Source organism: Gallus gallus, chromosome 2 (assembly GCF_016699485.2).
Source record: "Gallus gallus isolate bGalGal1 chromosome 2, bGalGal1.mat.broiler.GRCg7b, whole genome shotgun sequence".
Taxonomy (NCBI): Eukaryota; Metazoa; Chordata; class Aves; order Galliformes; family Phasianidae; genus Gallus; species Gallus gallus.
This window is the reverse complement of record NC_052533.1, coordinates 138,979,102-138,992,894: the sequence shown is the minus strand read 5'-3', so window position 1 is coordinate 138,992,894 and position 13,793 is coordinate 138,979,102. Positions and strand designations below refer to the sequence as shown.

The window sequence follows — 13,793 nt, the reverse complement described above, 5'->3', positions numbered from 1 at the left end:
CTTAGCTGTCTTGGTTAGCTTCTGCCAACACATCAGAAGTGCTCCCTAGGCTTCATTGATACGCATATGGAAAAGCATTCCTGCTCACCATTCAAACACCCATAACTTTGTATGATGTCACTTATCCATCATAGAGATGGAGCAGCTTTCAGGAGAGACAAGATGCAAATCACCAGCCTGAGCCTCAGTTGTTGTTCTGTATCAGACTGAAAATATGGAGAGGGTGTAAGATCAAATGCATATCTAGAAAAGAACAGCTTTTCTTCACTGAGGTCAGTAGTATTATCTTTAGATGAAAAACTCTCCTCAGATTCACCCCATCGTCTTTCACTCCATGAGTGACATTGTCTCACCTTTCTTCTCTAATCTGACTTTTCCCTCAGCCCACTAACACTGTTAAAATCTCTCCTCTGTGTTCAAATATAAGTGAATTTGTTCATCATATCTTCCCAGATTTCTACATCTTTGGATGCTTTTAATATCTATTTCTATCTCTTCCACTTGTCTGCTATACTTCAATAGATTTAGCCTGAATAATCATTTAGTTTGATTTACTCCATATGTAAATCAGTCTTTTGAGTTATTTGTTTGAAGAAATTTTAACAACTACTTGTATGCAAGATGTTACACTTCTAGCCTAGTTTGTCTCCTTGACAAATTAATATTCTAAAAAGATGCAAATTAGCAAGGTAGATATTGGTCATTAGAAATGTATATTCATGTTTATCAAAAACAAATTACATAGCTGTAATAGAACACTTTTTTTTTTTTTCCCTCCTCTGCATCTCAGTAGATAATGACATAATAACTGCAGGAATTTAAAGCAGTAACCAACATTTTTCTAAGACTTACAATTATCACAGTGCGCAACACACAGTGGCATTCCCCAAGACACTGCCTGCAGATAACCTAGCTCTGTGTATCTCTACACAACCTTAAGAACTGACTTAACATTTATGTAATATGTGTGATTGCCTGTATTCTCTACACTCCCATTTAAAATCTTGGCATTTCAGCAGTTTGCAGCTAATTAATAGGTCACTCATAGACTGTAATGTGGTCAAATATTAACATATGAAGAGAGTAGCTGCCATCACTGTACCTTCACAGTCGTGACTTTGCCGGATGAAAAAATACCAACCAGCTTCACTGGGATCTCCATGAGTGAACATCTCACTCTCAACAGCCAAGCCTAACTTGCCCTCTGGAATATTGCAGCATCAATCTGTCACATATTAGGTATTTCCCCTTCATGCTCTTAACATACCTTGGACTCACATGTACCAGCAATTAAGAGACATGTTGAGGAAAGATAATCAGTTTACTTAGGTTTTGTCTACATATGGAATTCTTTTTTTTATGGACTTTGTGCAGAGTTGCTCAGGTTTTATTTTCTTAAGCTAGCAGATAGAACACAATCATAGAATCATAGAATTGTTTGAGTTGGAAGGAACCTTTAAAGGCCACCTAGTCCAATTCCCCTGCAATGAACAGGGACACCTACAGCTACACCAGGGTGCTCAGAGCCCTATCCAGCCTGATCTTGAATGTCTCCAGGATGGAGCATCCACCACCTCTCTGGGCAACCTGTTCCAGTGCCTCACCACAGTTATCATAAAAAACAAAATAATAATAATAATAATAATAATTTTTAAAAAAATCTTATATCTAATGTAAATCTATCCTGTTCTATTGTGAAACCATTTGCCCTTGTGCTGTCACAAGAGGCTCTGCTAAAGAGTCTGCCCCCTTCTTTCCTTTAGATACCGAAAGGCTGCTGTCAGGTCTTCCCAGAGCCTTCTCTTTTTCCAGGCTGAACAACCCCAGCTCTCTCAGTCTGTCCTTGTACGAGAATTGTTCCATCCCTTGGGTCATTTTTGCAGTCTTCGTCTGGAAGCGTTCCAACAGATCCACATTTCTCCTGTACTGAGGACTCCACAGCTGACATGGTAGTTGAGGTGAGATCTCACCAGAAAGAGCAGAGGGGCAGGTTCACTGCCCTCTCAAGTCTCTCCCTCCTAGAAAGAGACTTCAAGCTCCCATCTTGTCAATTTTCAGGAAACTAAACCCTGGATCTGGATCTTGCAAAAACAAATAAATAAAATAAAATAAAATAAAATAAAATAAATAAATAAAATCAGTAGCTGTAGGTCATAGTATGTGCTGCAAAACGGATGCCAATGATTTCATGGCAGTCATCCATCTGAGTCAGATTAAAACAAATGTGGCTAGATTGTGTCATAAGAGTACAGAGCCACCAGAAGTGCTGTCTTTTAGATTAATCATAAAAGCTAAGTTAAATACTTGCCCCTCAAGGTGCATTAAATATAGTCTCATTTTGTGGGCTTCTAATTCTGTTGCCCTTCATAAATCCCAATCTGGTGAATGAAGTTAGATTCCCCAGTAGATTCTGGCAGAGCAACAGTATTTTTTTTTCCTGGGAACATGCAATTGTGGTTGCAGGTCCTTCTCTTTGGCAATGATCCTTGTCTTTGGCAAAGAAAGAGATATCTTTCTTTTTTTTTAATAAAGCAAAATCTGTTTTCTATAAAATTTCTGGCATTTATCATCTCTGAAATATGTTTCTTGTGGAATTACTCAGTGTACCACTGCCTGGAGGAAAGGAAAGGGAAAGAAAAGAGGAAGGAGAAGGAAAAGGAAGGGGGAGGGAAGGGAAGGGAAGGGAAGGGAAGGGAAGGGAAGGGAAGGGAAGGGAAGGGAAGGGAAGGGAAGGGAAGGGAAGGGAAGGGAAGGGAAGGGAAGGGAAGGGAAGGGAAGGGAAGGGAAGGGAAGGGAAGGGAAGGGAAGGGAAGGGAAGGGAAGGGAAGGGAAGGGAAGGGAAGGGAAGGGAAGGGAAGGGAAGGGAAGGGAAGGGAAGGGAAGGGAAGGGGAGTTTCTTTTTCGTTAACTTGCCTTAACTAAAAACCTAATAAAATATTTTAGTGAAGAATGAGCCTCCCAAAGGTCTCATCAGAAAAATAAATTAAGAAAATCAACACATTGTGTCTGTGGGGGCACTTTGTGTTTTTCAATAGAAGCCGCCTTTCAATTCGCAGACCTGCCTGAATTAGAATGTCCCATTTCAGATTTCTCATTCAATTCAACATTTCTACTACAACTGCAAATTTGTGAGATCTGACCTGTTGTTGTAACTCCTGTGAAGTATCTTCTCTGCAGTCCCTTTCTATTTGGAGAACTGCTTTTGGGGAGAAGAGAGGGAAATCTGGGTATAAAATAAGGTGCAAAGCATGCTGAAATACTCCATGACAGGAATGGAGCATCCTCTCTTCTGGAGGTTACAACATTTTTACAACCACATTTGTAAACACCAAGAGGATGGCTTAGCTCAGCCATTTCTGCAGTGAAAGTAGATAAATCTATGGGATTCTCTCCAGAGAGCATAAATCCAGTGACCTTCCAAAAATCATCTAGCTTCCAGAGGCATGTACAAAGTCAAGCCTGTAATTATGGCTATGAGAGACAGACCATGTAATGAACGACAAAAATGAGTCAGAAGTGGGAAAGAGCACTGTAACAGTCTCTCAGCTCATCATTCAGGCAGCAGGTGTGGTCATCAACAGGCAAGACTGAAGGCAACAGATCAAGAACTGCAACCCTTTCTATATTCCTCGCTATAAGGGAAGGAAAAAGGGGCACAAGAGCCAGAAGAGAGAAAAAAGAGGATGTATTTTTAGCCCTGTGCAAGACAACATAGTTGCAGGAAAGGAAAAGCCACCACTCTGCATAATCTTTCTGATGGCTACAGAAGGTGTCAGGAAAGGAGCAAAGCTTGGTCTTTACTAATTTCTTCCAGCTAGAGACAAGGAAAATGGCATACATCCCAAGCAGTGATGGGAGAATCTCTGAAGAAACCTTTATGAAGTCACGATGCCAGATCCCAAACTAGGACGTAAACAGATGTGTGGAGATGGCCTCACATTTAATGGATGGTAAGGAAAAATACTTTTGGACTTTGCCATTCTGAACAGTGACAAATTACATGCAACAGTGGTCTCTGCACTTCACTAGTGACTGAACAGAGTTTGCAAAAGGCACTTCACTTGGTTCCTTTGGATAAACAGTGAAAACCTCTCTCACACCAGTAGAAAATTCTTTTCCTTCAAGATGAACAATAGCAAGGTTAAAAAATAAGTGAAATAAAACGAAATAAAATAGAAAGGGGGAGGGGGAGCGGAAGGAAAAAGCCCTTTAAGGAATATTCACTTTTTAAAATTACACCCTTCTTCTTCCAACAATTGTCCTGCTCTTCTCTTTGTAAATTAAATCCCAAGAGAAAACCCTTTTCCTTTTTCATCATAAAATGTAGGTACATGAAAGTACTGACCCTGTGAATCAGGGGTCAATTATTACTTCTAAGTGTGTGCTTACTGACAGAAAAGTAGCCACTGGACAGACCTCAACAGGCTGTGGACTGTGTTCTGGTTGCCTATTACAGTTATTAAGTAGGTGATTCATTGTCTAATATTTAGGGCTGCCAGAATGTGCCTTGCTATGCAATAAGGAGGGAGAAGCAGTTGCAACATCAAAGTCAGGCAGCTGTTGCTGGTTGCCTTCCTAGAACTTTGACTTATGTCCCTTTATTATACATGGGTAAAGATCTGTGATGCTCACTTACTAACCGTCAGCACCACTGTAGTCTGAGTAACCCACCAACTGAATCTGGTAACCAAGATCAGTTCTACCTAAGTAGAGACATGGACAAAAGCACAGGAGGACTCCGTGAACAATACATGAAGGAAGGCTGATGATGCTAAAGAGAGGAATGGTTTCTACATTTTGTGTTGTTTTCACCTGCCGTGGCATAGGTTTCAATGGAGCAGCACTGAGAAGGAAGCAATGCAGGACTTTCTCCTCAGCACTTCTCATGGGCTAACCTCAAGGTGCTTTGCTAAAGAGGGTGAATGTTACTGATCTGCATTTTCCTAAGGAAATGGAAACAATACAACTTCACTGAGGTTGTAAACCAGAAGTGTCACTCCCCAGAGTCTTTGATGTGAGGAGGAAGAGCTGGAGGGCTGCTACCAGCCTCCAAAGTACCAATGGAAATCAGGACTGCACTGCTAATCCTTGTTTAAACCAGTTCAGTGCACTAGCAGGCAATTAGCATTTCTTTGTTGCACAGACTCTCCTTCAATGCACTGAGGGCTGTCAAAACCACAGGTCTGCTGCAAGCCTCCCTATTTGGACCAGGCATTAGTTCTGCAACAGAGAACAGGAGGAAATGCTTTGACAAACCTGCTCTTCTCTCAAGAGTCACAGCGTGTTTCCTCCTGAACAAGCTCAGTCCTGCCTCCTTGCTTAATTGTAGGGCTGCAGGCTCCTGTGTAGCTCTCTCTCTTCTCATAGGGCTGTGTATGACCTGTCAGGCTTCACGCACCAGCTGTGAGACATGCATGCTGAACTCTCATCTCCTCCTCCTACACGTCAGACAGTGACGGAGTAATGGGTGAGTCATCCCATGCAGTAAAGCTGCCGTGCATCACTGGAAACCTGAGTGTGACAGCCATCAGAAAAGCAGTGCCAATACAATGCATGCCTTGTGATCACTCTTGGTAGGCACTGTGCAGGACACATCCCTGAACATAGACACTGTGAGAAACTCAGTGCAGTGTCTGGGCTGTTCTTTGACAGCTACCTGTGAAACCCTGGTGGCTTCCAAGTGAGCTTGCTATTTTAATGTATCATAGAATCATAGAAACGGTTGGAAGGAACTTTAAAGTGCCGTGGGTTGGTTGCCAGTACCACCTGCCCAGGGCCCCATCCATCCTGGCTTTGAATGAGGATGGGACATCCACAGCTTCTCTGGGCAGCCTGTGTCAGTGCCTCACCACCCTCTCAATAAAGAATTTCCCCCTAAGATCTAATCTAAATCTCCCCTCTTTTAGTTTAAAACCATCTCCCCTTGTCCTATCACTATCTGCCCAGATAAAACATCAATTTTCCTCCTGCTTATAAGATCCATTGTACCCTGAAATGTACCCTGAAATATTTCCTATATCTGGATACCACAGACCTCATTCAGCTGAGCAGCTACTCTGCAAATTGTTTCTGAGGAAAACATTTAGGAAATACTGTTGGAATATTACTGCATTTATTGCTTCTTGCTGATTTGGTAATTTTGAGCCACGTCTGTTTTACTTTGTTTTTCTCACAAACATACACGCAGACGTAATTCACTGTGCCCACCTAATCCCTTCTGTTCTGCTGTAGTTTATTTGAGATTCACACAAGCAGACAACTCAAAAGGGAGATAAAATCACCCGAGAGGCTTTATCTCACCTATCTGTTCCTCAAAAGGGCCCATTTGACTTGGAAAGGAAGACGATGATTTGATTCCTAACAATAAGTGTCCTCCTTTGATCTGATATTCCTGCAGAACCACCCATTCTCCCAGATCTTTTCTGTGTGATACTTTCCCTTTGTTTTTTTTTCACCCCGGCTTCATTTTACAGTAACACATTTGAGATACCCCCCACCCTTCTCCCAGGGAAACATCACATATCACCCACTGGTGCTCAGGCATAACTGCAAAACTCACATCACTGCCTCTGCCCCAGCTGCATCTTCAGACGATAAAAGCCTATCTGGCTGGTCTTGCATTTAAGGCAGCAGATGCTAGTATTGCCACATTTCAAAGGACCCCAATCAATCCGCTTTCTTCATTGTCCCACTCTTGCAAAAACCTAGACAGAGAAGCCTGAGGCTTTGTAGTTTTTGAAGTGCTCTAATCTGGACAGATCTTACCATCGCTGTCATAATTGATTAAGCCATTGCCAGCATCCCCTGCATCTCCTGAGAGCTGTCATGGTTCACATTCATCAGGGCATGCTCCAAAGTTCACACACTTCCACAAGGCACAGCTCAGTGAGGGTTGGGCATCATTAGAATAATAATACTTTGCGCTTGCATCTCTCCTTTCATCTCAGGCTCCTGAGGCACTTTGAAAATACTCAGAGTCCATTTCTGCTCCCCATCGTCACACTCTGCTATATTGCACAGCAATCCCCTCCCCTTCCAAAAATATTCCATGCAGCTGTTTGCAGAGTGAAATACACTAAGAGCAAGTAAATACTTACCAAATAATTGGCACCACATTTTTAGAATCATAGAATCATACAATAGCTTAGGTTGGGCGGGAGCTCAAAAATCATCCAGCTCCAAGCCTGCTGCCATGGGCTGATTGCCACCCACCAGAACAGGCTGCCCAGGGCCTCATCCAACCTAGCCTCCAACACTTTTTAGGTGAAAACTTATTCCTATTCTACGAATGAAAAAACAAGGGCTATGTTTACACTTGTCTGCTAAGGGTGGGTGAAAGCTCATCTCCCACACGGCACCTTCAAGCATCATCTCCAACAGGATCAAATCATACTCAAGCAGGAATTTTAAGACCCAAAATGCAGACATTACCATACAGTCTTCTTGTAGGCAGACTGTGAAGGAGCCACGTGGATGGGAGATGGGCACAATGGGGAATGTACTACATTTAGAGGTGGTCTGAAGCATCTTTCAGTCCTGCAGATGGTTTGCCAATATGAATGTAGATGACTCATTCCAGGAGCTAACAGAGAGCATAGCATTCCTAAATTCCAGTTCAGTGACTAGTCACTGCAGCTTCCCACCTTTCACTGGCCCGTGCATTCATCAGCTATTTATTTACTGGCTGAAAAAGAAGTATAAATGCATTTCTACAAAAAAAAAAAAAAAAAAAAAAAAAAAAAAAAAAAAATCCATGATCCAAACAACTAGAAGGATGCTTATCCCATTTGTGTAAACAGAGAGAAATGCAGTGGTTACAAGTCTTTTGTAGTGTTTTTTTTTGTTTGTTTGTTTGGTTGGTTTTTTTTTTAATGCACTTGCAAAACCAGGCAACAAAGAACAAGCACATATTGATCTTGGTGTTGATTCTGTAGGAAAAGAGGATGTCTGTGTGTCAAGTGATTTTACAACAGTGCTTTTTCTTCAAAAGGAAGTGTGTATAAAGGGGATTATTCCCCTCTGTAAATGGGGGCTGTTTTGAGCTCAGGCTGCAGATCTGTCAATGAGTGGCCAAGAAGGAACAAGGGAAGAGGCCACCAATGGAGATAAGGAGGCAGGAAAACTGCACTGCAGTTTGACCAGAGGACTTGGTGTCTTTACAGGCTGCCAAAAAGCACAAAGGGAAGACATTACAGCCAACATAGAGCAGAGCCTTGTTCTGGGATGCCGAGGAGTCCCATTTTGCTTGATCTCTATTTGTTCCTTCGTTGCTTCCTAAGATAAAAACTTTGTACCTCTGCTATCTGTTCCCTCATTTTCTTCCATCCAGACTGAAAGAGAGAAAAAACAGCAGGTTACTAAATTAAAACAAAATAGATTTCTACAGTAAGGGCAAACTGACTTGGAAAACGAGGAACCATCTCTACTCCTACCAGCTGGAGTTTCTCCCAGTTCTACAGCCATTAAAGTTATGAAGTGTTTGGATGTTTTACTAATTCCATTAAGAACCAGAAAGGCTATTCCCACCATGACCAGAAAATGAAGCAGCGGCAATCACACGGGAAAAAGCTCAGCTTTCCAGACTCAGCAGTTTTATTAGTGCAAATACCCTCCAGATAGGCAGCCAAACTTTTGACTGCTTCTTTACACTGAACCCTAGTTCAGCCTGCAGGAGCTAACCTGGTGTTACTAGCTCGCTTCTCCAGCCCATTTCATCGGTGAGAAGGAATCACCCATTGATGAGGGCTCTGACCTGTGATTCAGATGAGTATGACTGACTATGGACAAGCTGTTAATTGTGTCTGTGTCTCAATTCTCTAGCTGTGAAATGGAAATAAAAGCACTTCCATGCTGCAAAGCAGTATTAAGGTTACTTTTGAGGCATCTGGTGTATAATGCTAATAAAAGTCTTGGAAGCACCACCCCCTGCCATTCCCAGACTTGATGTCTAGGCTGGGTCTAGTTCTTCCCTAGGACTTCTCTAACAGCAGTAAGTATTAACACAATGGGCTTAGGACATTTTTTTCCTGAGATTTCTGGTGCTATGTATGCTTTTTCCTTGATCACTCATCTCCTGCAGTCAAGTGATTCTGGATAATCTTGATCTTTACTAAAATAAAACTTAACATTTCACAGTCAGAAGACTGCAGGATAGAAGCTGGTGGAGAACTGAAATGAAAACTTGGAAGCACAAATACAAAAACAGCTGAAACAGCCTGATGTTAATTACTTTAGAACATCGTGATTTCTATGTTGATAGAGGGTTTTCTCAGGACAAAAATAATGATTCTTAAGTGCAGCGTTGACAACACTGAGTTTTGCTCTTCCTGTTTTTTTCCCCTTCAGGTGCTGTTGCAGCGCAGATCAGATCAGCACAATTCGCTCCAACTCACTCTTGCAGGTTCCCAAAATTACAAGCCCAGCACTGCCTGGTGCTTTGAGAAAAACTCAGCGAGAAACTGAGTATGAAGCCAGCTCATGCTACGGCAGTCTTGCTCACCAAGCAGCAGTGTTATAAGTACATTAGCATTTAGCAAAATTGTACAAAGCCACGGTCCTGCCTCGAGGAGCTCATGGCATCACCATACAGACAGAGGGACGAGAACAGGAAGCCACATTAAAAGCAAAATAATTAAGCAGACATGTTTGTTATGTATTCTTGCAACCACATCAAGCCCAGGCAAAGGGAGGAAACTATCGTGTCCTTGAATGCGATCCCCGCTCACACATCCAGGTCTTGGCAGTCACGCGCAGCTCAGCACAGTTGGGCACAGCTTCCCAGTGCCTTTCCCAGGGCCAGACCTGCACTGGGCTGTGCAGAATGCAGCAGGGAGGCACTCAGGAGTTTGCTGCAAGCCACACATGTAATTAAATCACAGGCTGGTTCAGCTAGTGAAAGCAGGCACAAGCTATGTAGAACCTGCTAACATTTTCAAACCCTGTGATGAAAAATTCCTCCTTGCAGCCTGTGCCAAATGGAGTGAGTACAGTCTGCAGGTCCCCAGGTCCTCCCAGTGCAAGCTGGCTTCTTCTTGTGGCAGCCCTATTTCTGACACAGCTGCACAGACCCCAACCCAGCCCAGACCCCTGTCCACCATAGATGGACAACTCCTGTTAGCTCTTTCACCACACGCCTGGGGTGGATTGCATGTGGTCCCAGCCTGAAAGCAGGGACAGCTGTGTCTCATCTGGATCTCATCAGAGAGGGGCTGCCTGGTTTTTCTAGGAAGCTGAAAGTGTACCCAGCAGTGGCACAAAGGAAAGAAAATATTCTCAAGACCCAAGGAAAAGCATCAGATGCAAAGAACCATGTGGGGGTCAGCTCAAGGTCATGCAGCGTGTTCTTGCTGGAGCTGAGCAGAGAGGGGATGACCTGCATTTCCAGGTCTGAACCATACTCTATTTCCTTAAATGAAGTCAAGGCAAGATAAAACAGGGTTTAAAAAAATGATCAGGCTATAGAAACATCCTCTGTAATAGGGATGTGTAGCGACGTGAGCACCTCCAGATGATGATGCTACTAGCAAGAACCTGTTCCTAAAACCAGATAGAACATGATTTGTCCTTGACTGCTTCATGGAGTTTAACTACAGTGAGGATCACTGCAACTTCTTTGGGTATCCCAAGTCCATAATAGCAATTTTCACAGTTCAAGTCACAAGGGGCAATATGACCCGATTTTACTGTGTATAAGTGGTCGGTATGTACCAGAAATTTAGCATCGCTCTGCAGAAACACACAGGCTGCTGCATAGAGCACTGTACATCCTGCTTTCCCTCTGCGTAGTTTATTGATTTCTTAAAGAGAAAAAAAGTAAATGGACTGGATCTGTAGCTGACGTTAATCAGCTTCTCCCTCCTGCAGTCAATGGAGCTACTTCAGTGGGCACTAGCTAAAGATATGGCCCAGCGAGTTTAGTGCCACAAGGTTATGAATCACTGCTATTATGTGGTGCTGCATGTTCTTGCCTGATCCCTTCTCCCTATCTCCCTGAGGGGTGCAGAGCAGCCCTCCTCACAACGCTGTCAGCAGCAGGGGGAGAAGAGTGTGTAATGTTCAGTTATCTTCTGCATGTTTTTCCAATTGTAAATCACAGCGGAGGATGTGACCCCCTGCTAATTAGAAGTCATGTCCTGTGGGGTTCTCTTTTCCCCCTGTGCTCCAGTGTGTATATTTGTATTAAATACTGATAAATGACACAAATGAGGAGAAGTAGTAGATTCTGTGCCGTTGTTGCTGTAATGGAGATTCCTTTCACAGGCCTATTTTTACCTAGCTTCAGAAATGTTCAGTCAGCCAGCCTGTTTATGCTAGGCTTTAGCACGAGAAGACAAATCTGATGGAGATTTCTTCAGCCAAACCTGACTTAAATCAACTGATCTGTTCCTGTGTTATGAGAGGATCGTGTTTCTTTCACTGCCATCCACTGCATGATCTGAAATCCCTCCATGACTGCTTTGTGTTTCAGAACGGGAAGAACCTAGAGACGGTAATGCAGTACACAGGAAGCATTTCTGTGTAGCTCATCTACAATCAAGTTTAAGTTTTCAAAGGGACCTAATCTTGTTGAAATTCAACCCTGTGGTCAATAAAGCCCTTACATTCCTCCCAAAGCTCAGCAAAGAAGCATGGGCACTGAAGGCTGAGATTATCAGGCAGAGATATCCCATAGGGATGACACAAGCTGTGACATTGTGCTGGCACTGTGGAGTGAAGAGTGTGCTGCCCCTCGTCACCCAGGTCCAATGGCATACCTCCCTTGCTTTTGCACCAGGGTCAACTCCATGCTTCATGTGGAGCTTCTGGTGGTGAGGACTCTGCCAGAGCAAAGCTGCTGCATCAAAGATGCTTTGAGCATCACACAGAGAGAACACTGTTCTCCCTTTATCCTGATAGCTCTGTGTCTCAAGCTTTTACAGACTTGCAAGCCCATGGAGCACAAGTACCCGGTCATCCTGTTCTTCAGGTTGTCCCCAGCATTTGGTTGCAACTCTGTAAGAGCCCATGGCACTGGAGCATAAAGAGCATAACCTCCTAGCAATGTTATCACCAACCTCTTCCTCCACCCTGTGCCAATGTATCACATATGCTCTCATTCCATCAACCAACCCAGCCCTGTCTCACACGTAGAAGGATGATACTTGAGATGCCTGTTACATCACGATGCTGCGAGACACAATTGCACTTCTTTGAAATGTACCCAGCACCTATTGCATCATGAGAGAAGGATGAAAATGTTCCTTTAATAACATATTAGCCAATGTGTTTAACAAATGCATTTTAAGTGCCAACTGCAGACAGAAGAAGGTGTATTTCAACATGCATTAGCAGATCAAGGAAAATCTCAGGAGGAAGTCCAAAGGGAACAAATGAACTTGGCAATCTGGGGAATCCAGCCCACACAATGTAATGGGAATTAGGACCCTAATTCATCAAGGTACTTAAAGACAGATTTTTAGAAGTAGTTAGTGAGTTAAACATTTAAATACCTTTAAAAATCTCATCCACAAACATGTAATGATCTCTAAGCCTGTGCTCAGATCCATCACTGTTTATTTCAGCCCAGTAAGCAGTTCTAAAATGTTCTGCTGAATCACACCCTACATCAAATTTAACAAGCTAATCCAGAAATTATCTAAATCCTATGCAAGCTGCTAAAGGAAGATTACTCCTATCTTTTGTATGTTTTGGAACCCTCTCATAGAATAACATCTCAATATTTTGTTAAAATCTGTAGGCTTGTTACACAAAAAATCCATAGCTAAGTAATCACTTTGTGTCAGATTCTGCCAGACCTCCTGAAACGAGCAGAGTTTTGAGTTTCAAACAGCAGAATCAATAATCACCAACTGTACAACAATATGGAGATTTACAACACAGAAGGATCCACATGACACATAGAAGTTAGATTTTATAAACAGCACTTCTCCCTTTTCATGCCTAATTAGGAATACCAGTCACAGTTGCCTCTGAACACTAACCAGTGGGAATCTCAGAGGGGGAGGATGTGAGATAAAGCGGATGCTCAGATACCGCAGGGATGGGCATTGTGTAAGAGTGGGAGTCAAATAATGAGTCCTACCCCCAGCAAGTGAAAGTGACAGAGAACTAGGGAGAGACTGAGGTTATGAAATTTGTCTCAGTTGAACAGGTGCAGAGCGAAGAGGTAAAGACCCTGCACTGAGACTCCCCAGCTCTGACTGACTGCTCCTAAAAAGTTTCCAAAAACATTTTAAGAAGCAGAGGGAATGATTATTAGGGTGAAAAAGAGATCTTTGTCTCTCTGTAATTCTCTCATTCTGCAGTGAAAGCAAAAGAAATCTTGGGCAGATCTTGAGAGAGTGAGGAGATCAGATACTGGTGAGATTGCTTTAAAGCATCTCCAAAAGAACTAGCTGACACCACATGCTGCAATGAAAACCTGATAAGCATCAAGCACTCAAGCTTCAAATAGAAATAATGCGCTTCTTTGCACCCCAAGGAGTGAGTCTCTGCCCACATCTCCAGAGCCTGAGGTGTCTTGGGCGCTGGTCGTGCCACACAAGCACTGCACAAACACCCCAGCTTTGCCAGGGCCCCAAGCCACACTCAAGGTGATGTGTGCACATGTAGGCGGTGAGGAGGTGTGAAAGCATCCCGTCTCCACTGGTCGCGGGGACAGCTTGTTCTACCCTGCTTCTCCTCTTGCAAACCCCACCCTGGCACAGGCAAGTGTTACCCTCAAACAAAGCTGAGAGCAATTTTTCAAGTCAGTACAAAAAATGGTTTTTGTCCATACCAAAAAAGTAACTGTT

General features: G+C 43.1%; 1 long non-coding RNA gene across 1 annotated transcript; it reads left to right on the top strand.

The window, feature by feature from the left end:
- Positions 1-3,290: 3,290 nt before the first annotated feature.
- On the top strand, positions 3,291-9,924 carry LOC124418315. The gene is made up of 3 exons (XR_006938524.1): positions 3,291-3,950; positions 5,368-5,467; positions 9,346-9,924. It is a non-coding gene; the product is annotated as an uncharacterized LOC124418315 (long non-coding RNA).
- The last annotated feature ends 3,869 nt before the right edge of the window (positions 9,925-13,793 follow it).